The 26,318-nt window shown below is 39.7% G+C and overlaps 1 protein-coding gene across 7 annotated transcripts in view; it reads left to right on the top strand.

Moving 5' to 3' along the window:
• Positions 1-26,318, top strand: part of LOC107573029 (zinc finger protein 609-like) — a 99,969-nt gene that overhangs the window by 49,723 nt on the left and 23,928 nt on the right. The window contains exon 1 of one of the 7 annotated variants that reach the window (XM_016259469.1): positions 1,234-1,361. The exons of 4 other annotated variants lie outside the window; for them this stretch is intronic. The gene's annotated coding sequence lies outside the window, so the exon portion shown is untranslated. Of the gene's footprint in view, positions 1-1,233; positions 1,362-17,013; positions 17,035-18,421; positions 18,493-26,318 lie in introns of those variants that run through there. 2 more of the 7 variants (XM_016259470.1, XM_016259468.1) reach the window with 2 other exon arrangements.

The following is a 26,318-nucleotide window of genomic DNA, read 5'->3' as shown; positions in this document are numbered from 1 at the left end:
TGCGAACCCTAGTTTGAGAAACCCTGATCTGAAGAATAAAATGCTTTTCGTAATATTTCACAAAAAAAATTAACTTTCTCCGCCTCTGCAACAACATTTCTCTCCTGCTGATGTAAGCAAGGCTGTGTGGGCGGGGCAGTGATGTCATTTCCTAGTTTTAATACCTTAGGATAAAATCAAGTCCCTTTTGTCATTATTTCATGCTAAATATTCAATTTGATTCAGAAGTTTGCCAAATTATGTTAAATGTGTCAAACACCATTTTGTGTTGTCATCATAAATAAATAGACATGTATTCACTCAAAACATGGGTAAAGAAATCTTTTTCGCAACTGTTATACGTTTTTTTAAAATTGTAAAATCATTTATTTTTAATTATGATTTAATGATTTAGCTTTTCATCAACTCGCAAACCACTTGCAGTTCCCTCATGAACCACCAGGGCGTTGCAAACCCTACTTTGGGAAACCCTGATCTGAAGAATGAAAATGTTTTTGTAATATTTCACAAAATAAAAGCACAAGTTTTTTCTCTTGCTGATGTAAGCAAGGCCGTGTGGGCGGGGCAGTGACGTCATATCCTATTTCACAAACCCTTTAAATAAAACAACATTTCTTGCCAAGCACACGCTCTAGCTCAGAAATATGCAGAATTATTGAAGTTAAATGTGTTGAATGCCATTTCATGTTGTCATGCTCATTAAAAGTGTAAATCAAGAGCCAAATATTCTCTCAACACATGGCTAAAAAGAGAACAGGACCGTGTGAAAGAAACCCATTCACGGCTTGCTTCTGAGATCAGCAACCTCCCTTTTCCTCATCCCAGACCGTTCCCGAGTTGACAGCGGCCAGGGAGCCTATACGCTATTAAAACAAAGCTTTTTCAGTTTGGAGAGGAAGGGAGGGCTGTCTTTTCCTGGAATGTCTCCTCGTTTTGGGTCTTTTGCTCCTCCTGGGCCGAGGCTCGAAGTCTCTTTGTGTCTTTTCCGCAACAAGAGCTTTCTTGCCACACTGTAAATCCTTTGCTGGTGTTTACATGAGAGTCGGCAGTGACCTTTTCTCATATCATTTCTTTCCCTGTCTCTCACATTTGCGTTCCCCCCCCCCTGTAGTTCCTCCCCTTTCTCTCACCCCTCATGTAACTTTGGCACAGCGTCTCGGCTCTTGAACGAAGAGGCTGTTAAACTCTCTCACCGCACAATTTGTGAACGCTGCCCCTGGGTATTTTAGGCCCCTGGGTTAGCGAGCCAGGAAACGCCCATGCTGTCCCGTCTACGGTTCAAACAGAGAGAGAAAGAATCGTCTGAGCTGCAGTTATGAAAGCAAAGGACATCCAGACAACAAACACCGCCAGCTAGGAGGGTAAGAACTCGGGAGACAAAACTGTAGCGTTCAGAAAACGGACTGACTTGACTTACATCCACATCGAAGGCATTTAAACCATAAAACTTTCAATTGAGCTGCAGTGCTAAAACGTACTGAAATTTTCATTGTTTTCTCTCAGTGCACTAGTTCTGCTCTAACAAACCCGACAACCCTTGATTGAACGCAAACCACAACAACAGGCTAATGTTTGTTGTGTTTATTTTTGCAGGGAACGTGGTAATAAGCCAGAAGCGAATGGTGCATGTGGCACAATTATTATCAGTAAAGATATCTACACTATAAGCTTTGTTGATAGAGCGATCGCTTCCAGTGTAGATTGAGATTATTGAATCCATCTGTTGAGTGGCCGTTCACATCTGATTGGAACAGGAAGAGATCTTGAGACGCATTTTTAAAATTGTAACTAGTTTTAACGCAACCAGTGTTGCCAAGTCCGTGGTTTTCCCGCGGAGTTGGGCTACTTCAACACTGTTGCCGCGGGTTGAAGCGACCTCAGTAACGTGACATTTAATTTATTTTAATTGGGGAACCCCACCAAGAAAACATGTATTTTACCCCACAAAACGCCATTGTGCTAGTTTTGAGTAGCAATTGGGCGGGTTTTGTTGTGAAAACCTGGCAACCCTGAATGCAACGCTAATGGTACGAGATGCTCACCGCACTGATGGACACAAGACATTGATAGACCAACATTTGTAAAAATAAAGATTATTTATTAATCATTAGTCTGGGTACGATTGTTATGTTGCAGGTCAAATTGATCCTAATGGGATTCGATACATTTCACCAAAAATCACACCATTAAAACAAAAAAGAAAATTAGGTAAACCTTTAACATTAACACTTTTAAAACTGTATTTAACTTTTTTAAACCTTTCTTTTCCAAAAAATATTAATTTTATAAACCGCTTTGTAACTCTTTTAAATTATTGTAAATTTAATCTTTTTTTATTATTTTTGTGCACAAAGATCATTAGTTTGATAAATACCATGCTTATACTGATAAAAAATGTACATCATCATTGCAGTCTACAATTATTAAGAATAAGAGCGTCTACTAAATGCATACGTGTAAATACGGTAAATACCGATATTTTTTATTTTATTTTATTTTGAGTCTGTGCATCTGGCGTTAGCCAGGAATTTGTGGGTCGAATTGACCTGCGAACATCATAATCGTAATAGAAACTTCGTACGAGCATCCCACATCCCTAAAACTTTGCAGACACTAAATAAGAAATTGTCACAAAAATATCCTAGGTTAACCATATTTCCGACAGCTCAGTTTTGTGTTACGGGTCAAATTGACCCGCGACATAAAACACGGGTTTAAACTACTACTTTAAATTGCAGTCTTTAAAAATCCCGTTTTCCTAGCTCTTCAAAAGTTTTTGTTATTAAAATTGTTGGAGAACGTGCCCTAATTTTACTTGGACTGGCTTTAAACAATCGCATGTCCCCGATAACCTCGTGAAATGTCTTTTCTCATGGGCTCCAGTTTGCACGCTCGTATTAGAACTGACGACGATAAATGGGTCAAGACGGAGGAACTTTGTGAGTCAGTCCATTGATTGTGTGCTGAAAGGAGAACATGAGCATATCTGTTTCATGCGCAATGTCTTTGTGCTTTTGTGTGAATGTGTGCCACTCCCCTCACAGATTCACACAGTTCTTGTGTGTAAACAGCGTGGTGTTAACTGAGGTCAGGACTGCACAAAACCACAATGTTTTATTCATCTGTATACCTCACTCTCGCTCTCCTTCCTCTGCAATCCAGCCGCTGCAGGCTGTCACACGCTCAGACCGAGGAGGCCATTGCTTTGCATGCAAGCCTATTGGATAAGTCCAGACTGGCCCCCCTGCTTGTTTCTTTTTTTGAGCGAACAAAAAGAGAAGCCAGATGCATTGGCTTCATGCATTTTTTTCTTGCCTTTTACTTTTTTCCACGAAATGTGAAAGCCTATATTTTCCATTTTTTATTTCAGTTGTAGTAATTTTTAGTAATTAGCAACATTTCTAATAGTTTTTCCTCATGTTTTTGTTACTTCATTCTTATTTCAGTTAACAGAAGCATATTTTTGTTGACGGTTCCTTCAATTCAATTTATTCTCCATACAGACATCTGATTAACAGTAATAAAATCCATCTCGCACGCTCTCTGTAAATGCTGAATATATGCCGTGTCTTCATGAACCGCAAGCCTTGTTGTGCGGATTTGCTTGAATTTACTTCCGCCCCCTTTGTGTTGGGTCTAGAAACTGAATCTGACATCAGATTATTTATCAGAGAACAATCAGTGCCTTTTAGGAGGAGGATATCACACTTAATGCCCTGCTCAAATCTGAGCTATTTTTAAATAAATCCACAGCTGTTGAAGAGCTCTGAAAACCGCTAGGGGTTTGTGGGTAGTCATCTTTCTATAAGCCAATTCGTTCTCAGAGCCTGAGACTTCCTCTGCAATCCAGCCGCTGCAGGCTGTCACACGCTCAGACCGAGGAGGCCATTGCTTTGCATGCAAGCCTATTGGATAAGTCCAGACTGGCCCCCCTGCTTGTTTCTTTTTTTGAGCGAACAAAAAGAGAAGCCAGATGCATTGGCTTCATGCATTTTTTTCTTGCCTTTTGCTTTTTTCCACGAAATGTGAAAGCCTATATTTTCCATTTTTTATTTCAGTTGTAGTAATTTTTAGTAATTAGCAACATTTCTAATAGTTTTTCCTCATGTTTTTGTTACTTCATTCTTATTTCAGTTAACAGAAGCATATTTTTGTTGACGGTTCCTTCAATTCAATTTATTCTCCATACAGACATCTGATTAACAGTAATAAAATCCATCTCGCACGCTCTCTGTAAATGCTGAATATATGCCGTGTCTTCATGAACCGCAAGCCTTGTTGTGCGGATTTGCTTGAATTTACTTCCGCCCCCTTTGTGTTGGGTCTAGAAACCGAATCTGACATCAGATTATTTATCAGAGAACAATCAGTGCCTTTTAGGAGGATGATATCACACTTAATGCCCTGCTCAAATCTGAGCTATTTTTAAATAAATCCACAGCTGTTGAAGAGCTCTGAAAACCGCTAGGGGTTTGTGGGTAGTCATCTTTCTATAAGCCAATTCGTTCTCAGAGCCTGAGATCACAAGCTTTCCTTTCTTTTCTTTTTTTCTTTCTCTTTTTTTGATTCTCTCTTAAAGAAAATCTAATTTAATTTAAGATTAACGCCAGTCATTGTGTTAAGCAATTGTTTGCTAACAGACACTATGCTAATTGCCTGCTAATAAGAGTCTGCATTGAACCCCGTTTTCAGCATTAAAGCAGCGTCTGGTGAACTGCTCTGGCTGGTGCTGCCCGTGTTCTCATTTACAACACACACACACACACACACACACACACACACACACACACACACACACCCTCGCACTGATAATGAGCTCGGCTGGTGTCATATCTCCCTCTGGTTCTGATGTATCTGCCCGGTCCGGTGATTGACTGTGGAAAAACTTTGCTTTCTCTCCGACAGGTACACTGACAGGTGCGCTGTCAGGTTAACAGCCATCCGGCAAGGCGCCTGATGAGGTTGGACTCGGAGAGAAGGCTGCTTTAATGAGATTACAGCATCGGTCTGAAAGTCTACCACTATTCCTAGGAAACAAGGGTTTTCTGAAGGGGTGTTTGCACAAAACGATTTGCAACAAAGCAACCTGAAGTCGTATTTAGAGTTAGCAATGGTGGAGCACAGCTCAAATTTATGCAGATGAGTTGTGTTGTGAGTAGTAACCAACAGCACAGATATGTGTCCCTGCAGCACAAAAGCAGTGTTGAGTCGCTGGGGGATATTTGTAGCAATAGCCAACAATACATTGTATGGGTCACAATTATACATTTCTCTTTTATACCAAAAATCATTAGGATATTAAGTAAAGATCATGTTCCTTGAAGATATTTTGTACATTTCCTACCATAAATATATCAAAACTTAATGTTTGATTAGTAATATGCATTGCTAAGAACTTCATTTGAACAACTTTAAAGATGATTTTCTCAATATTTAGATTTTTTTGCACCCTCAGATTCCAGATTTTCAAATAATCTCGGCCAAATATTGTCCGATCCTAACAAACCATACATCAATGGAAAGCTATTTATTCAGCTTTCAGCTGATGTATACATCTCAATTTCGAAAAATGGACCCTTATGACTGGTTTTGTGGTCCAGGGTCACATATTGAATTGCTGTCGGTGTGAATGTCCCTGTTGCGAAAGACTTCTGGTTTTGGTAAGACGGACACAATTATCTAAGTGTGTGGTGTTTTTTTTTTTTTTGACTGCTCTAGAATGCAAACGTTTGTGTGTGTGGCTCTGTATGTGAGCAAGCTGGGAATGATGGTGAAGAGAAAACAGAGTCATGCCTTTTTTATGTTGTGTGTTAAAAATGCATCAGGCATAAATGTTTAAAGGCAGGTGCCAGTTCGGTTCAGGCTCTCAGAGAGTTTGCTGCTGCTCTCACCTCATCTCTCCTGACAGGACCCAAACTTTACCGCCAGACAAACGTAAAGCTTTGAGAAATGCTATATGAATTCTCGAGAGATATGGAAGAGCTTTGTTTAAAACCCTCGTTCCCCTTTTTTCTTTGTCTGTCTGAATTGTTTTTGTTTTTTTATTTAAAGGTGGAAAGTTTTTTTTCTAGTGTTTTCTCTTCTGTGTGCATTTAAAAGATGACGACTGCAAACAGTAGGATAAATCCATTTTACTTGGCGTTCTCTTTTTCTCTCTAAGGCCAGACACACATTTTGTGCAAGTATGCAAATGCATATTATGCAGATCCATTGTCCTCGCCCCCTCTTCATGCTACTTTTCACATCTGAAAAAGTGTCCAAATGTATCATAGCATTACCATTTTTTGAACGTGTACCATAGTAGTACCATGTTGATCTTTGAAATGCTTTGGTGTACAAAGAGACCATGGTATATGGATATGGTAATGTACCACACTGCAGTACTGCTGAAGTACTGTTTTGTACTGTTTCAGCCTTTCAGTTTTTAACCCAACTTTGAACTCTTCATTTATGTCAGTGACCTGTTTTTAGGTTTGCGTGTCATTTCTGCCAAACCTTTGGTTAACCTGTTAGTTGCTCTGCATTTTGCAGCCATGCAGTTGAAAGTGTTGTTCTTATGAAATGCGTATGCTTACCTATTTGTGAAAGGTGGAAAAAGAACTTTCAGTATGACTGTGTTGCACAAATCTGAAAGCTCTGGCAAATTTCACTGCTGTTACTCAATGTTATCTGTTCCTCTCTCTTTCTCTCCCTCTCTCTTTCTCTCTCTCTCTCTCTCTCTCTCTCTCTCTCTCTCTCATTCTCTTACTTAGGCTAATTGTCCTTGTATCCATAGGGCCCTGAAAGTGCAGTCAGGGGGAGGAATGAAGGGATTTATGAGGTGTTAGCATGAAGGGGCCCCCTGGCCTCCTGCGTACTGTGTGTTAGAGAATGTCAAGCGTTCTGTGAACTGCGTCGCTGTGAGAGCTGTTGCACGCAGTGACTGCTCAACTGTGGAATGTGTTTTCAGTTCACGGTCTATCTCCCAAACCTGTAGTTCCTTGGCTTACACCAAACAAAGCGATAGAAAAACACATCAATTGTGAACAGTTGCAACAAGTAGTGTGACAGAAGCCTCCGCTTTGAAAAGGATATTTGTTACAGTCCAAGTGAGTTTGAGAAAAGCCGAATGTGTGATTGATTCAGAATTTGAGCTTGAGAACTGAACTGCTATGAAAAGCCTCACCCTGAACCCCTCGAACTATTCAGAGTCCCGTGTGATTGCCGTTAACCTCCCCTCTCTTTCCCCAACTCAGCCGCATCTCTGCATTCTGAATCCTCCACCTACTTGACGGCTTTTACGCAGAGGATTAAACAAGGAGTGCTTTGGTTTCCACTTGGGGAACTGTGCTGGGGCTTGCTTTCCTGCAGCCCTCCATCGACAGCAGCCTGAGACACAAAGCGAGCATGTGTTCTCTGCCAAGGGACCTGATGGCATTTCTGGGCCTCTGAGTCTCTCTGGAATCTGGCTTCCTGGAAGCAGCAAGCCAGACGGGCCCCACCAGCGGTACCTTGTCACATGCTCAGCCATCCATCTGTAGACGCTCTATCAAGCCTTTGTGAAGAGGACCCTGTTCTGAACCAGCACAGATATTCAGGTATCTGCTCATTGTTTAATTCCAAAAAGTTATTCCAAAATACCGCAACAAATGAACTCCCAGAAGAGCCACAGATCAGAGCTTTAAATCAAATGTCTGCCGGGCATTTGTAACTATGGTTACCAATAGACTGAGACGAGATTCTGAGAAGAGTGGAGGTGAACAAAGAAACATTGGATGTTCTTTTCAGTTATGCCGAACTAAACCAGAATAACCTGTATAATGTGTTCCATATGTTTTGCCAAGAACTAGAGTTTAGACATTCTTTAAGTAACTTGACTTGAAGAGGTTTTACATGGCCTTCACACATTGTGCATCTTATGGAACAGGGTCAAGTGCATTTGGTCCACTTTATTGCCCTCATAATGAAACAAAAACACTAATGGGCTGTTACTGTATCCTTTAAAAGTTTCAAATGCATGACCTCAGGTTTTCTCCAGCATTCCACAGAGCTGCAGAGATGAGTTTCCGGCACTCACCCAGGGTTTCACGCCCGGCAGAAGAGGGGAGGGTTTGACCCCACAAATCACCACAGAGCTGCTTCTACCTTGGCGAGGGAGAGCAAATATTCCCACATCTATGCCACTGCATGTGTTCTGAAAAACCAGCAGCACTGCCTCCCACATCATTTTTGACATTCTTACATTTCATTGGGCTCTGCTGGTTGGTTTGAGGAGGATTTGTCCTTATTAGATACCCAGAGAGACCTGTGGTTAAAACCACAATGGTTTTTCCTACAATTCCTGGCAGAGCAAAGGTGCTGAGCTCCAAAAGATGAGCCACCTGTCATAATTTGTTCCTGAATTAACTCTTATTTGCGGCCCTGTAGGTCAACTCAGTTTTGGATGCAGCCTCTCTGAGCCCCAGCAACGTTTGCATTCGCAGAGTGTTTTCAGAAGTCTTTGGCCAGCACATATTCCTTGCTCTTTTTTTCAATCTGGATTGATTGAAGTCTTCACTCTCTTGCCCTCTTTCTCTGTCCCTCACTCCTTCTCTCTCTGTGAGTCAGAATTGATTGAAAGCAGCTCTCTCTCTCGCTCCTGGAGTGCTTGCCTGCAGGCTTCCCTCCAAAGTACACTTAAGGACTTTTCCACTCCTTCTGACAGGCATCAGTAATCAAGTCCTTGTCCTGATCCAGGAAGCGTGTGTTGATATTCAGGTCCTGCTGTCTCTCTCTGGCTGTCGCAACCAGCACAGATATTCAGGTATCTGCTCATTGTTTAATTCCAAAAAGTTATTCCAAAATACCGCAACAAATGAACTCCCAGAAGAGCCACAGATCAGAGCTTTAAATCAAATGTCTGCCGGGCATTTGTAACTATGGTTACCAATAGACTGAGACGAGATTCTGAGAAGAGTGGAGGTGAACAAAGAAACATTGGATGTTCTTTTCAGTTATGCCGAACTAAACCAGAATAACCTGTATAATGTGTTCCATATGTTTTGCCAAGAACTAGAGTTTAGACATTCTTTAAGTAACTTGACTTGAAGAGGTTTTACATGGCCTTCACACATTGTGCATCTTATGGAACAGGGTCAAGTGCATTTGGTCCACTTTATTGCCCTCATAATGAAACAAAAACACTAATGGGCTGTTACTGTATCCTTTAAAAGTTTCAAATGCATGACCTCAGGTTTTCTCCAGCATTCCACAGAGCTGCAGAGATGAGTTTCCGGCACTCACCCAGGGTTTCACGCCCGGCAGAAGAGGGGAGGGTTTGACCCCACAAATCACCACAGAGCTGCTTCTACCTTGGCGAGGGAGAGCAAATATTCCCACATCTATGCCACTGCATGTGTTCTGAAAAACCAGCAGCACTGCCTCCCACATCATTTTTGACATTCTTACATTTCATTGGGCTCTGCTGGTTGGTTTGAGGAGGATTTGTCCTTATTAGATACCCAGAGAGACCTGTGGTTAAAACCACAATGGTTTTTCCTACAATTCCTGGCAGAGCAAAGGTGCTGAGCTCCAAAAGATGAGCCACCTGTCATAATTTGTTCCTGAATTAACTCTTATTTGCGGCCCTGTAGGTCAACTCGGTTTTGGATGCAGCCTCTCTGAGCCCCAGCAACGTTTGCATTCGCAGAGTGTTTTCAGAAGTCTTTGGCCAGCACATATTCCTTGCTCTTTTTTTCAATCTGGATTGATTGAAGTCTTCACTCTCTTGCCCTCTTTCTCTGTCCCTCACTCCTTCTCTCTCTGTGAGTCAGAATTGATTGAAAGCAGCTCTCTCTCTCGCTCCTGGAGTGCTTGCCTGCAGGCTTCCCTCCAAAGTACACTTAAGGACTTTTCCACTCCTTCTGACAGGCATCAGTAATCAAGTCCTTGTCCTGATCCAGGAAGCGTGTGTTGATATTCAGGTCCTGCTGTCTCTCTCTGGCTGTCGCTGAGATCGGATCAGCATGCTGATAATTCATATTCGAAACTGTCCTTGTGCTGCACCCTTCTCTGAGGAACTGTCAGAATAAATCCGGCTATTCATCAAAGTCCTGTAGATCTGCCCGTCTCAGCTTGGTGAAAATGGAGATGTTTAGACATATATACAGCAGATACATTCAGCTACTCAAATTCTGTTCATTGTGCGGTAGGGGAAATGCTTCAATCCATGAATATTTTATCAGCCCTCATTTGGAGTGACAGGCAAAAGTAGTAGCTCTTCCTTGTTAATCACATGGATGAGAGAGATATTAAAGCTTTTTACTTGACGTGCACTGACATCGGTGCAGTTAGGAAATGGATAATGAGCAAAAAAAAAGTCTGAGGGACGGAATAAGATGCTTTCCATTTCTTGCCCTAATGCCTATTGAGGAAGGAAGGTTGGAAGGTCCTAAAGTTCATGTCATTCAGATGTCATTGGCTTTCTCTTGATTTGTATTCCAGGTTCATCAGCTGTGGGCACTTCAGGTGCTACGGTTTCCTCTTCCTCTCCAGATGGAAATATTTGTGTCTGGACTTAAAGGGAGTAGTAGTAATGAGCTAGGTAGCAAATGAGCTAAAACCTTACAAAAGTGAAGGAACAGGTAAGGCCTGTTGGCCAGCAACAGCTGTATGTCAAGTGGAAAGATGTCTGAAAGAAAGACCATTCTCTAGACTATTTGCTTGATAAATGATAGACCTGCCATTATTAGCAAAGTCTGTTTAAACCTTGATGGCTTACTTGTTGGCCATCTTGTGCAGCTATTTTGTCTCTTTATCTTTAACTCAAATCAGGCTAACGTTTTAGGTTAGTCAACAAATAATAATAATAATCTTTATTTTCTATAGCGCCTTTAAATGTTACTTCTCAAAGCACTTTACATAACAAATAAAACCTAAAAATACACCATATAAAAATGTATGAAAATATGCTTTCAAAACACTTAAAATAATATAAAATTAAAATTGAGCTCTTGGTTACTTTTTGCATGTTTGCGTCAACTTGGCACAGCTAACAACTTAAACAGTGATGATGATCAACCTCAGAAGGAAGAGCTGTTTTTCATTGCACAGTGTGTGACTGTGTTTGAAGTAATGACAGGGGGTGCAACAAATACTGACCCCTTAGCTTAGGAAAGGCCACATCAAAGTCTTCAAGTCTGTTCTCAAATCAGGCTAACGTTTTAGGTTAGTCAACAAATAATAATAATAATCTTTATTTTCTATAGCGCCTTTAAATGTTACTTCTCAAAGCGCTTTACATAACAAATAAAACCTAAAAATACACCATATAAAAATGTATGAAAATATGCTTTCAAAACACTTAAAATAATATAAAATTAAAATTGAGCTCTTGGTTACTTTTTGCATGTTTGCGTCAACTTGGCACAGCTAACAACTTAAACAGTGATGATGATCAACCTCAGAAGGAAGAGCTGTTTTTCATTGCACAGTGTGTGACTGTGTTTGAAGTAATGACAGGGGAATACTGAAATACTGACCCCTTAGCTTAGGAAAGGCCACATCAAAGTCTTCAAGTCTGTTCTGGAGGCAAGCCAGACTCTCTCTCTCTCTCTCTCTCTAAACCCAGGCACTCTGGGTTTTCATTTCCTTTTGTCTCTCTACTCTGCAAATTGATCCCTTGGCTCTGGATGAAATGGTGCAGTTGCGGAGTTCTCCGATTAAACCCATTTTCCTTTTAAGAATCTGCCTCACAAGAGGAAATTGGGTTTTGTTCTGAGCCAAGAGAGCTGGTGCTTGCAGATTGCAGTAGGCCTATTTCATGGCTAAGCTCTAGAATTACTTCTGGAGTTCACAGGTGATTTTGACCTAACCAGAATTTCAGAGCTCACAGTCAAACAACAGAGGTTATGGAATGGTTATCCAATTATCAGCTCAACTCTCTCTCTCTCTCTCTCTCTCTCTCTCTCTCTAAACCCAGGCACTCTGGATTTTCATTTCCTTTTGTCTCTCTACTCTGCAAATTGATCCCTTGGCTCTGGATGAAATGGTGCAGTTGCGGAGTTCTCCGATTAAACCCATTTTCCTTTTAAGAATCTGCCTCACAAGAGGAAATTGGGTTTTGTTCTGAGCCAAGAGAGCTGGTGCTTGCAGATTGCAGTAGGCCTATTTCATGGCTAAGCTCTAGAATTACTTCTGGAGTTCACAGGTGATTTTGACCTAACCAGAATTTCAGAGCTCACAGTCAAACAACAGAGGTTATGGAATGGTTATCCAATTATCAGCTCAACCTAGCAAATGTTTTAGGGAAACCAAGAATATCCAAACTTGAGCTGGGAAATTCACAACCTCTTGACTTGAGTATGGCTCTTGTATTTAAGGCCTAGAGGAACCCAAAGTTTGGGATCCCTTCTTGGAATTTGAAATCCACTGCAATCACTTGACGTCCGATCAATTAACAGACATCTTGTGATTGTTAACCCCATCAGTATTGGTGCTAGGTGGTTCAATGGATGCAGCACCTTCCCATAATTCCATGGCCTGTTGAATCTAGGCTCAAGCATGTGGCCAGAATTTCCACTTAGCTCTGCAATGTTAGGCTGCCTGTTGTTGTAACTTCTCTCTTTCCCCTCTTACTCTACTCTCTTTCTCACCCCTCCCTTCCTCCTGTCCTCTCTCATTTAGTTTTATCTGGGCATTAGCGGATTAAGTGCTTGAACTAACGAGGTCATCAAACTAAGGCTTCTTTCTGGGAAAGGCAGAGCGAGAGTGTGAAAGAGATTTTCTAGTTTCAGAGTCCGTGTTGTGGATACGGTAAGAGCATTTCAGGACAAAGAGCCCTTTGTTGAAGGATGCTCATGGATTGGTGAAATGACACATAAACACTCTTTATTCAGCCATTGCCTCACTCCCAGTGTCTGTCTATGCCTGTTCTTACCTGTCATTCAGAGGGGAAAAAACGTCCTTGAACTTGATGGGCAGCTAGGATTTGCCTAATGGTGATTGCAAGCATTGCAGCTTGTCACAGCTTTACAGGGGACCTGCAGCCTTTAATCTCCCTCCTTCTTGCTTTCTCTCTCTTTGTTCCTCTGAACACAGTTCGCTCAGGGTTTGTCCTTGCCTGCTAAAAGTATTTAGACCTCACTTCACTCCTCTAAACATTTGGATGCATGCAAAGCGTTAGCCAGTGTCATATTCACGGTGTAGGTTCATGTTCATTTTGCTGAAGGGGCTTTGTCTGAAATGGGTAACTGGATGTTGTTTGTGTAACCTTTGATTTGACTTGTTAAAAATTGTGATACGTTGCTAAATGTATTGGTGTTGTCTTTGGAAGATGATAGTTGATGTTTCTATTCCATTCTATCCAAAGTCCCAGTCCAAAACCTGTGGCCGTGTAGAGTAAACCCCTTTAGTTAAGAAGACCCTTAGAGATTATTGTCAATAAAGGATCTTGTTACAGCTGGCTTCTGGACTGTGGTGATAGTCATTGACTGATGATGGGTAGTGATGTTTTCCTGTGTGGATGAAAGCAGATGGGTGAGTATCTTACCATTTCTCATTACCCTTCTATGCCTCGCTCTCGCTCTCTGGGAGGTTGCCCCTCCTTCCTGCTTTGCTGAACAGTAACAGGAAGCCTTTGAGAGGCTATAAATAGTTGGTTCTCTCTCCTCCTCTCTTTCTCTCTCCATTTTTCTCTCTCCTCCTCTGTAAATCCCTGCAGATAACTCACTGTAAGTGACAGGTCCGTCGCTGACTGAGGATGCAGTATTCAACCTCCCTGTAGCTCACGGTACACCAGCAGTGTCGGCTGACTGCCAGCGCCCAGCAGCTAAACGCTGCCTGAAGAGCTTCTCCAAGCCCTGCCAAGTCAAAAACATCCAGGGTCCTCCCCCCCCTTCTCTACCCCTTCCCTCCTCCTGCTGTTGGACGAACAAGCGGTGTCCTTGTACCGCAGCTCTCAACATTCAAGAGCAGTGTCAGTTACTCAGGGATCCTTCAGAGAGAGGGCTGTTTGAGTAGGTGGGAAAAAAGGAGGAAAAGAGAGGGAGGACAAGGTGGGAGGTGAAGTAAATCGAGAATGTGAGAGGAGAGAAAAGGAGGGAGGTTGTTTTTTGAAGTCTGTGGCGTTCAAGCCGCTTTCAGAGGTAAGCTTGTGGTTAAAGACAGGTTGAAGCGAGTTTGTGTGTGATGTAAGGTCTGGCAGCTGAGATTTGCGGTGGAGCGGAAATAGTATCACGGTCTAAGGGTCAACTCAACGCCTTGCATGGAACGCTAGTCCACCCATTTCGGCCTCTCTTATTCTACCTCTTTTTTTTTGCTTGGCCTTCTAGCCTTAAGTTTCGCTCAGAGTACCAGTAATTGAACTTGTAACCATGATTCATTTTCGTTCTTGACTCTTAACCTCAGAATAGACAAGTCTAACATAACATGTATTTTCACTGTTACTCCTTTTTTAGCAGCTTGCTTTTTACTAATAGCTTATCTGTAAAAGCTACCCCCAAATCTGTGTTTTTTTTTTATAGTGATGTTGTTTCTGGTTTGACTGATTTCTAATGTTTTTTTTTTTTTGCATCCTGCATGTATTTCCTGATTCCACAATTGTTTTGCTTTTATCTCACAACATATTAGAAACTAGAGAGCTTCATCACAGGCTGCTGTCATCCCTGGTCCTCTTCGTCAATAAACTCATTGTGTGCCAACCTTCAAGCCAAAACGTCCAGGGTTGTTTGTTCAGTCAGAAGCCTTAGGCTTTAGATACAGTTCGCTGCTGTATGTATCCGCTGTATGAGCAGCTATGTGCTGTCTCAGTTCTCCTGATTAGCAGATATCTGGCAACAGCTAGAAGAAATGTTATTTAGTGCCTGTTTATTACTGATCATGAAAAAAGGCATGTGCACAGTCAAAATAAAAGCAGACCAGCATACATATGGTACTGTTTAGCAGAAATGGATTTAGATTATTTTATGGCTCTTAAAGGTAAAATGTAATTCTCACTGTGCTAGCCATAATGCCATTTTAGGCATTATAAGATGTTATTTGTACAGCTTTCTACCCAGTATCCCCCCAGTTAGCTAAGCAAAGTGCTAACGTCATGTAGAGTATTCCAGATCAATCACATGTGCGGTTCCATTTCAGTTGGGATTTACCCTTAGAAGATAGCTACCTATGTAGGTAGCAGATGAGGCTTGAGGAAGTATATCTGCATTATACTAAGACGGAAAATATCCCTCTGGTTATTCACACCTGCTCATTTAGTATTAAAATGTTCATTACAGATCATTGGTCATTGATGAATAGGATTACAAATGAGATTAAATCCAAAATCTGTTTCTGATTGTTGGCATTTGCTGGGTTGTTTTAACATTTAGACAAGTTAATCTCCTCTGGAACGTTCTAAAGCTAACACCAGTTCCCTGTTCAGTCCACATTGCCAAATTCCAAGAACGGTTTTTATCTCCTCGTCCCTCAGGGCTCCTTATCTTCATCTGCTCTTTCTTGACCCACCCTGCCCTCATTCCACCCCCTACTGCTAGTGCACCAGTGGCTGACCTTGAATGTGGGTTGTTATTGTAATAGGCTCTGCTTATGTGGAATGACCTGAGGTCAGGAGGGCGGGACTTGGTAAGCAGAGAAACCTTGGGGTGGTCCAGTAGTTTCCACAGCGCAGATGGAACTTTTTTGCACCCTATCAGTTTTGTGTCCAACAAAACTTTTGTTCATTAGTTTAAATGCGTAACTTCTGAAATTCTGGAAGTGAATGGGTTTTGTTGAAACTAATATGGAGTGGGGTTCGTAAGCGATTTGAACTTGAAGTGTTTTTGTTTTTCGCTGACTCATTCCACTTACGCCTACAGCTTAAATGGTGCAAAACAAACTTTGAGAAGCCAGAGCTCGGTCTCAGTGGTGTATTGATGGAAACGGGCTGAGGCCGAGATTGTGACCTCCTCAGGAATATTACAGGGTTTCATCGCTAGTTGGGCTTTATATAGAACCTTATAGCTGTATGCTTTATTTATGCCTAGATTCAAGCTGCTTAATTTTCAAAAACTTATGTTTGTAAGTCAATTTGCATTCTAGTCTTTCGAAGGCAACAAGCTAAGTTTAAGTGAAGCTAATTTTCTAGGCCAAATTGTTAGCCTAACACCACATCCCAATGCATGACGAGAGAGAATTATCTGAAGACACTTTAACAGCCACTTTAAGCAATGCAAGCAAGCTTCTGAAATCCACAGATGGAGAAATGAGAAAGCGGGGTTTCAGTTTGCAATCTTACCATCTCTCTGTTGAGGTTCACAGCTTTGCATTGTTTACCTTGCTGTACTCAACTGGTTTTGGTCAATTCCATTTCCAACCAGTAAATCGTCCTGTTTATTTTAACGAGTTTATACCATGAAATGAATTCCACCTTCTTTTCTTGAAAGGAAGCTCTGGCCTCGCTAGCTGAAGCCGAGCATATCACAAGCTAGTTTCATTAACGATTGAGACGAAGTGGGCCGAAATGGACTGCTTAAATGGTCTCATGTGCATTTACTTAGAGTTGTTTGTTAGCCTTCACTTTGAATCGCATTTTGTTCCAGACAGCTTAGCATGCACTTCCTTATGGAATCAATAGATGCTTAGCCATCCGTTAAAGCTTGTGTGGTTATCAGGCAATCTGAGGTCTCTTGCTCTTTCTGGGCAGACTGATCTTCTACCATCTGGCTTAATGCAGGTTGTTTGTCCTGAGTACTTGTATGCTTCAAGGACTCGTCTTTTTTCCTTTTTCCCACGCAGGAAACACTATCTTGATTGTTATGCTGTCTGTAGGGGAGATTTTCCTCTCGGCTCTTACTTGCGTTGAGGTCAGATTACTCAGAGCGGTACTAGGCAGGTTTTTTTTTTTCCAGGCCACACAAATACATCTTCTCCAACACTCCGCTTTCCCCCCTACGCTCTCTTCCACTCATTTTCTCCTGTTTTCACGCATGGGCTGAAAAGTGAGAGCACCCCAGAGGTGAACTGGCGCTGATCCATCTTCGAGAAACTGGGGCAAAAGCAGAGAAAGCCAGTCTAAATGCTGTGGTGTCTACAGAGCCAGTGAGTGAAAGCCTTGCTTTATGTGTGCTGAGTTTCACATTGATGTGGTTTAATAATACATTTACACTCTCTGTTCACAATGACAGTGCTTTGAATGATGGAAAGTCATTCAGTTTCACTGAGAATTGGACCGCTGTCCAATGAAATAAGGTTGAGAAACCTACTAGCAACCAAGAGAAGAATATATGAGTTGACACCAGTATTAAAACTAACTGCTATCGGTTTTCAGTGTTTTTTCTCGTAATAGACCAGACCATGACTCACTGTCTTAACTTACTACTGTGTTGACCGTTGAGACATTTGTTGGTTGGTTGGTTGGATGGATCAGTTAAAATGGTTGGTTTTTTCTTTTCTAGTCTTGAGTCATGTTTCTGTGGTCACGGTGCAAACGTGTAGGCGTGGGTCTGCTTTGCTTTGATTGCTTGATTTAACAGCCCATATGTTGTTGTAAAACATGACTTTCAACTCGGCAGCCTGGAGGGACAGTTTTAATGTGAACAAGTCCTTATCTTTATTCAGTCCAGCAGTCCAATCTTTATCTGCACGTCTGTGGAAAAAAACAGCACATCAATTTACATCTTGAGTCAAGTCTTACTTAACAACAACAACAACAACAATAATAATTATTATTATTATTAAAATAGTAACAGTGAAATGTCTTTATAATATTAATGTTAATATATGATCAATTTATTTTATTTTATCTAATATTTAAAAAACATTTAATAATAATAACTAATAATAATTTTTAAATAAATAATTAATTTTTTTTAAAATAGTATCATTATAAATATATTGTTTTTTGATATTTAATTTTAATAATATTAATATAATCTTTGTTGCTTTTTATGTTTGTTTTTGAACAAAAAACATTACTGTTATTATTAGATAAATATTAATAATAATAATAACATGTAGGCGATTTAATTTCTATTTATGTAAGTAGTAATAGTAATTGTCTTTTTATAATAATACTGCTAATATTATTAGTATGTTATCTTTATTTTATTTCATAATATATCTATAATTAAAACAAACAACATAAATAATAGTAAAATACATTATTATAATCGAATCTCATTTTAGCATTATAGTAAGTGTTCAATGTATACATTTCAACGGCTTGTTTTTGCAATACTATATATTTATACGTGCTTAGGTGTTCTTGTAACAGTGATGTTACAGTGTTTTTTTTCCCTCACCATTGTCAGTCTCCATATTTAGCTCGGAGCATCTGCTGACATTCAGAAAACACACACTATTGGTTGCTAGCAGCAGCACACAGGTGTTGTTGAGGTTACCACTCCTTGCTTCCTTTCCAAGGCTCTCTCTTTCGGTTGCTCAACAGATGCACACACTCACACGCGCGCTCACACATGCACACGCTTTTACATTCACAGCAATGCATGCACACACACTCATCTCATAACGCCAAGACGGATAGAAGCGTCTCTACAGGTAAATAGATGCATGTTGTTTACTTTCTTATCTGGCGTGTGAAAAGGATGCATGTTTTGCTTTTTGTTTCCTGCTGATTGCATTTGACGTTGTGGTTTTATCAAGCGCTGTGAGACTGTTAGTGTTGTTCCTGTTTTTTTCTCAGCGCTCATAATTGTTTTGTTGCACGTGTGGCACGTAGGTATCTTTCTGTTCTCCAGGAAACAGAGAGTCACTCCTTCTGTTGTTGCTAGGATGTGCGTCTCTTCATCCTCTTAGCAACAGGTGATCTCTCACTGAGAGGCTGTTGCTAAGGGCCGACAGATGAAGGGAAACTCTACGATTATCCCGCCTTTCCCACGGGGCTCCGCTTGGCCTTCCGCCCACTCAATCAACCGCTGCATCTGATTGGCAATGAGCGCCGCCAGTTAGGAGCCAATCCAATCATTTGCTTCAAGCGAGAAACGCAGAGGAGGTATAAAATATCTCTCAGATGGTGTCATTGTTTGTGGTCTGAACCAGGAAACCTTTCCCCCAGTGTTTTCATCGATGCAGAACATAGAGCTGCTCGGCGTGGTTTCCAAAATTGTTATCCTGCCTCTGCCGTGCTTTGCTCACATGGCCAATCGAACCAAATTAACCGTGCATATAACGCCTGTCTGTCTGCAAAGCTAACTGTGTTTCTGCCTGCTGTTGCTGAGGTGTGGTAAAAAGGTTTCTGTGGTAAACACGGCTAAAACGCTGCGTTCCGTTCACCTGTCAGTTTGTCTCGCTGTCAAACCCTCGGCGGTGGTTGTAGCTCCTGCGCTCTCATAACGAGTCAACAGCCAGACTTCTGTCACGATAAAGAGAGCCAACCTGGTGGAGAGGCTAGTGCTGCTCTTCACCCTGACAGGAGGATAACAAGAAATCCACAGGGATGCTGTTACCAGGAGAGATGTCAGGCAGAAAAACTCTCCATTTCACATCTGGTTTTTGTTCGTTTGAAAACTGTACATTTAAAGTGAGCCAAGTAGGGAATAGGAATGGATCAGGAAGGACTAGTCCATGTGTGAGTTCAACTGTTGTGTTTATGTAGGTTTTGCCTTATTTTTTAAGCTTTAATATTTTGAAAAAGGAGTGAATCGAGGGTTGTAACCTCTCAGGTTTACTCAGCAACCATATTTGCAAGCTATTTACCATTTTTGCAGCCCGTGACATATTTCCACAGTTTTTGACATCGTAAATCTACCAAAGTTTTTTTTATATTTTTCTTTTTTTTTATGTAATGAAAATGTTTCATCTTTTGTAAAGTCGTAGAAAAGCTATTGTGGATTTTCTCTTTTGCTGTTGGGAATGCAAAAATATATTTATTATAGTTCCCGTTCACCGCTATAGAAGTTTAACCAAATATGACAACTTCTGCTTCTGAGAACCAAGGAAATGTGAAAAGCGTCCATTTCGGCCATGCAAGACCAAGTCCTATCTACATCAAATGCAGAAATCTCCATTTCAAATCAGCAATAAAGTCTGACATGAACATGTTTCTGATGCTCAAATAGTGTTAAAAACTATATATATTTGAGGTTGTCCCAGCCAATGCGCAGTCTCAGAACTGTTTTTGTTTACTCACCCGCATGACTTTATTTCTTCTTTGAAACCCAAATAAGATATTTTTGGAAAATATTTCATGTTTTGTTTTTGTTCGTTCAGTAAAAGTCAATGGGGTCCAATGTTGTGTTTTGGTCCCCATTGACATTCATTGTATGGAATAGTTGAGACATTCCATTTCAAAATATCATCTTTTGTGTTATGCATAAGATATAAAGTGAGTAGATGATAAAAAAAAAATCTCTTCTGTGGGTGAATCAACCCTTTAAGAATAGTCACTCCAAATACATAGATTTGCCCATTTGTAAACACTGTATGAAAATGCTTTGAAATGTTTGATCATTTTAAATGTCTACTTGATTTGCTTGATGTTAAAGTGCCCCTATTATGCGATTTTTAAGGTTCCTAATATAGTTTTGGGAGTCTCCTACAATAGGTTTACATGCATGCAAGTAGGGCTGCACAATTAATCGAATTTCTAATCGCGATTACAATTATGGATGCCACAATTACGTAATCGTTCAAAGTCCACTTATGATATTCTGCACGCTTAAGATATGTTTTTTTCTTTCTACATGTTATCTTAAGGGTTTTTCCATTGTTTTAGTTTTAGTATAACATTATAATACCATTCATATTTTTACTTTTTTTATAATTTAAAGAAGAAACCAATCCGATGTGTAGTTGACATTTGAGGCTTAATGCTATAGAAAAGCACTAAAGGATTTTCAGTTAGTGTTTTCAGCTTGTTTATTTTCATATAAAAATACGGCATGCAGTTGCATCAAACAATGGTATAAACATCATTCAGTGTAAATTGTGATAATCGTAATTAATAATCGCAATTACAATTTCAAGGGAATAATCGACTATTATGATTTTTGTCATAATCCTGCAGCCCTACATGCAAGGTCAAAAAATGCGTTCATTTCTCAAAATATGCATTTAATATCACCTCATTTTCCAACGATTCTCAAACGATTCGTTCGAAGCAGTTCTCAGATTCAGTCTCTAAACCCCTCCTTTCCTTCTCTGCTCTGATTGGTCAGATGGCCCAGTCTGTTGTGATTGGTCTACTGCGTACAGCGCATGTCGGAAATGATACGCCCATCGCTATAGTTCTGTAAATATGAACATCAATTATTAATCATACTTACATGTTGTGATTCAGTGGAGCAGCTGGTCTAAATAAACTGGGTACTGAAGTGCAAGTGTTTTGTGAATCCCTCATTGAGAAGCAGTCGCCAGTAAAGTTACGTGTTTGATGGCGGGTCAAGTTGTTCGTAGAACATGGGACCAGAATTATGCAAATGTGTTACCAGCACAGAAGTGGGATTCGAATTATTGACGACTCGTTTTGGCTTTTCAGAGTCGATTCTTTCTTTTGGGAGACAATGACTTTATTTATCGTGCACTTTCGGCTTTACAACTTTACAGATCGTTTACATTCACATACAGCTACATTATACACTACACGAAAGGCAATATTGGAAATGGCATAGTAGGGGCACTTTAAACCACTGGAAAACAAAATGAGTTTTGGCACTATAAGCAAGGGAGGCAGGCGTATGTTGGCAGATGATCCTGAGATGCTCTCTGGCTTTAATGAGACACATGTCTGTTTTGAATCTCTTCTGAATGTGGGTTATGAAGGAGGGGGAGGTTAGCAGAGAAACTGGATGGCACTGTTAATGCGGTGGCTGTCGTTTGTTGTTTTTTTCCCCCTCTTCGCTCTTTTTCACACGTTTTTCTTGCTTCCTTTGTTTGAAGATGCCGTTTTGATTCACAAAGGTTTCCTTTGCTCTCGATTTTGTTTTCCTTCATGGTTTCTCTTTGTGTTTTTGAGCCTTTAACCATGTGAAACCTGACATACGAGATAACAGAAGAATCTAGTTTTCTAAAATGGAATAGGGCTTAGTTTTGAGTATCATAATTGGCACATCAGGCTTCATATAGTCTGATATAGTAAGAATATGGATGAAGAAGCACCTTAATTTTATTCAGAGGCCCAAACTGAGCAAAAATATGCAATTTCGTGCCATTATTTGACCACAAAGTGATGACATTGATGCTTGTAATGTAAATAAAGAGATCTTTATAACAGATACTGACATAAAATGGTATAAATATCAGTTGTCACTCTATATCTCCAATAATCTGTCTTGGTAAGATGATATTTAAATGCCTAGTTGTATGATCAAAGCTCTATAGTTTCAAAATATAATGCAATGCAATAATGATTGAGAGATGAATGAACAAACATTCTTTAAAAGATGAGATGTGAGATGTTCTGGAGGCTTGTGAAGATCATTCCTCCGCCGAGGAACAGTGAAAGTAAAGCTTCTGGAAACAAACGCTCCTTAAAAGATCAGATTTGATACATTTGAACAAAATTTTTCTAAAAAAAAAAAAAAAAAAAAACTTGCTTCAGTCCAGAAAGTGTTCATCTTGAAATATTACTAACTATATAAAAGTTATTCATGCGTTTACTTTACTTAAATCCGTAAAGATTCACAGCAGAAAGGTGGACGTTTTTACAATTATACTAAAACTATCAATCGGATGACATGTAGTAGATTGTGTACAATCATGTTGATCATTTAGAGACCTTAGAAATGTGCATTTCAAATATGATACAGTAGACTATATAGTGTTCAATTGTGATTGGTCTACTGCGTACAGCGCATGTCGGAAATGATACGCCCATCGCTATAGTTCTGTAAATATGAACATCAATTATTAATCATACTTACATGTTGTGATTCAGTGGAGCAGCTGGTCTAAATAAACTGGGTACTGAAGTGCAAGTGTTTTGTGAATCCCTCATTGAGAAGCAGTCGCCAGTAAAGTTACGTGTTTGATGGCGGGTCAAGTTGTTCGTAGAACATGGGACCAGAATTATGCAAATGTGTTACCAGCACAGAAGTGGGATTCGAATTATTGACGACTCGTTTTGGCTTTTCAGAGTCGATTCTTTCTTTTGGGAGACAATGACTTTATTTATCGTGCACTTTCGGCTTTACAACTTTACAGATCGTTTACATTCACATACAGCTACATTATACACTACACGAAAGGCAATATTGGAAATGGCATAGTAGGGGCACTTTAAACCACTGGAAAACAAAATGAGTTTTGGCACTATAAGCAAGGGAGGCAGGCGTATGTTGGCAGATGATCCTGAGATGCTCTCTGGCTTTAATGAGACACATGTCTGTTTTGAATCTCTTCTGAATGTGGGTTATGAAGGAGGGGGAGGTTAGCAGAGAAACTGGATGGCACTGTTAATGCGGTGGCTGTCGTTTGTTGTTTTTTTCCCCCTCTTCGCTCTTTTTCACACGTTTTTCTTGCTTCCTTTGTTTGAAGATGCCGTTTTGATTCACAAAGGTTTCCTTTGCTCTCGATTTTGTTTTCCTTCATGGTTTCTCTTTGTGTTTTTGAGCCTTTAACCATGTGAAACCTGACATACGAGATAACAGAAGAATCTAGTTTTCTAAAATGGAATAGGGCTTAGTTTTGAGTATCATAATTGGCACATCAGGCTTCATATAGTCTGATATAGTAAGAATATGGATGAAGAAGCACCTTAATTTTATTCAGAGGCCCAAACTGAGCAAAAATATGCAATTTCGTGCCATTATTTGACCACAAAGTGATGACATTCTGATGCTTGTAATGTAATTCAAAGAGATCTTTATAACAGATACTGACATAAAATGGTATAAATATCAGTTGTCACTCTATATCTCCAATAATCTGTCTTGGTAAGATGATATTTAAATGCCTAGTTGTATGATCAAAGCTCTATAGTTTCAAAATATAATGCAATGCAATAATGATTGAGAGATGAATGAACAAACATTCTTTAAAAGATGAGATGTGAGATGTTCTGGAGGCTTGTGAAGATCATTCCTCCGCCGAGGAACAGTGAAAGTAAAGCTTCTGGAAACAAACGCTCCTTAAAAGATCAGATTTGATACATTTGAACATAATTTTTCTAAAAAAAAAAAAAAAAAAAACTTGCTTCAGTCCAGAAAGTGTTCATCTTGAAATATTACTAACTATATAAAAGTTATTCATGCGTTTACTTTACTTAAATCCGTAAAGATTCACAGCAGAAAGGTGGACGTTTTTACAATTATACTAAAACTATCAATCGGATGACATGTAGTAGATTGTGTACAATCATGTTGATCATTTAGAGACCTTAGAAATGTGCATTTCAAATATGATACAGTAGACTATATAGTGTTCAAAAGTAACACTTTTTGGAATCTGAAGAACGGATGATCGTACAGTTAAGCTTCACTGACTGATTAGTTTTACTCTCGTTCTTATTGACAGTTAAACTCTCTTCGGGATGTTTGAGAGATGCTCTTCTTGGGCGCTTGCGCATGACATGGTGGCATAAAAGTGCTTTCCGTCGGGCCAATGGTTGGCATCTCTGTACGTACCAATTTAGTGCCTCAAATGTGGTCAGCAGAGCAGGTTCCAGAGGCCACTCAAACTCAAATTACAGACAGTTTTTGGTTTCCATGAATCAGATTTTTAGTCACCCCTGCTCTCTAATTATAGGCCAGTGCAGTTAGAGCCCCGTTTGTTTTATGACCTTCGAGATATTAACGGATTCAGCCTATGCGAGCCTGTTTAAGTGCTTGGATGCTGGAACAGAGGAATTATTGTGGCAAAAAGTCCTTTCCAATTGGGAAAACAGCTTGGTGAACTGAATAAACAGTAGAGGCATTGCCTGCAAAGTGTCTAATTACGCAGATTATTTGGCTTTTTAATCCACTTAGACTTCGACCAACCTTGTCTGAGTGGCCACAGCCTCCTGAATCTGACACCCCCTCATTGTGCGTTTAAAGGAAACCGGCCTCCGAGAATCAACATCGCATGAGCGGCGTGTTTGGGCTGGCAGTGCGAAAGTGTTTTGGTTTAAGCGCTGCTCTCTTTCTGCGCTTGTTTTCCAGCCATTGATTGGCTTGCAGACTTTGTTTTCTCATGCGGTGGAATGCAGGTTTTTCTCGCTCCCTCCCGTGCAACGATTCTTTCATTCAGGATGTGAGACTGACAAGAGGATGTTTAAAGTCTCCTAACACCTCTCTTTCTCAACTGACTTGCGTATTTTTCCTCTTTCGCCCTCCAGATCTGAACTCTGCATGGTCTGGTGTTTACACAGCTCGGATTAGTGCCGCTAACCTGAAAGGCCTCTTAGAGTGAAGTACATCTAAACATAACGTGACGTTTGTTAAACTGTGTCGACGCGCTGAAAGGTATTGATTGATGATTGGTTTAAAGCATCATGGTGTTCCCTTACTTTTAGCCTATTTAATGTTGTAGTGAAATTCTTGCTAGCTCATTTTTTGCTTTGAATTATTTTGCTTTTGCGGCGTTCCTGGACTACAACAGTAGGAACTTCCATTAAAAAGCAAAAAGATAATAAAGGTAGAGAGATATCGGTACATATCGGTTATAAGCTGATATTATGGATTTTTAATATCCATTTTAGGTGATTTAGATTCATTTTAGCAACATCTAATGCTCATTTAAAGTTAGTATTCAAAAACACTAATAGTTTAATTACACTAATTTTCTACATTTTCTAATTCATGTAGCATTTTAAAATTTTTTACTGTTTTTAAACAAATATTTATATTACATAATATCAATATATTTTATTGTATACAATTTATTTATAAATAATTTATAAAATTGTAATATTTTAATGTAAACATTATTTTAATGGCTACAACTTTAATATTTTGCACTGTTAAAAGCATGTGGCATATACTTTGGATTTTAGTGTTTACTGTTTTGATTTTTGTAGACAATTATTTTATTATAAAATATTGATTTGTTTATTTTTCTTTAAATTATATTTAGGCAAAATATCATAGAATTTTAATCTGTTTTAATATTCGCCTTATCATATCAGCAAAAATGTTAATATTGTGCACGCCTACATAAAAGCTTGTAGCGTTTAAAATGGTAAAAATTCATATATTTTTTACTATACAATATTTACATTTAGTCATTTTGCAGATGCTTTTATCCAAAGCGACTTACAATCGGGGGATACATAAGGCGATTCTTCTTAGAGGCAAACAGACACGGGAAGTGCTTGTAATACCAAGTTTCTAGACATTGTTCAAATAAGTACAAGCTAGAAAGAGAAGGAATAAATAAAGAGAGAGAATTTTATTTACTTTTTTAATGATGATGATAATGATGAAGTCAAGTAGCTTCGAAAGAGATGA

This window comes from Sinocyclocheilus grahami, unplaced genomic scaffold, assembly GCF_001515645.1.
Source record: "Sinocyclocheilus grahami isolate Dianchi unplaced genomic scaffold, SAMN03320097.WGS_v1.1 scaffold1853.1, whole genome shotgun sequence".
In the NCBI taxonomy this organism is placed as follows: Eukaryota; Metazoa; Chordata; class Actinopteri; order Cypriniformes; family Cyprinidae; genus Sinocyclocheilus; species Sinocyclocheilus grahami.
The sequence above is the reverse complement of the archived record's forward strand: the minus strand, read 5'-3'. Positions and strand labels throughout refer to the sequence as shown.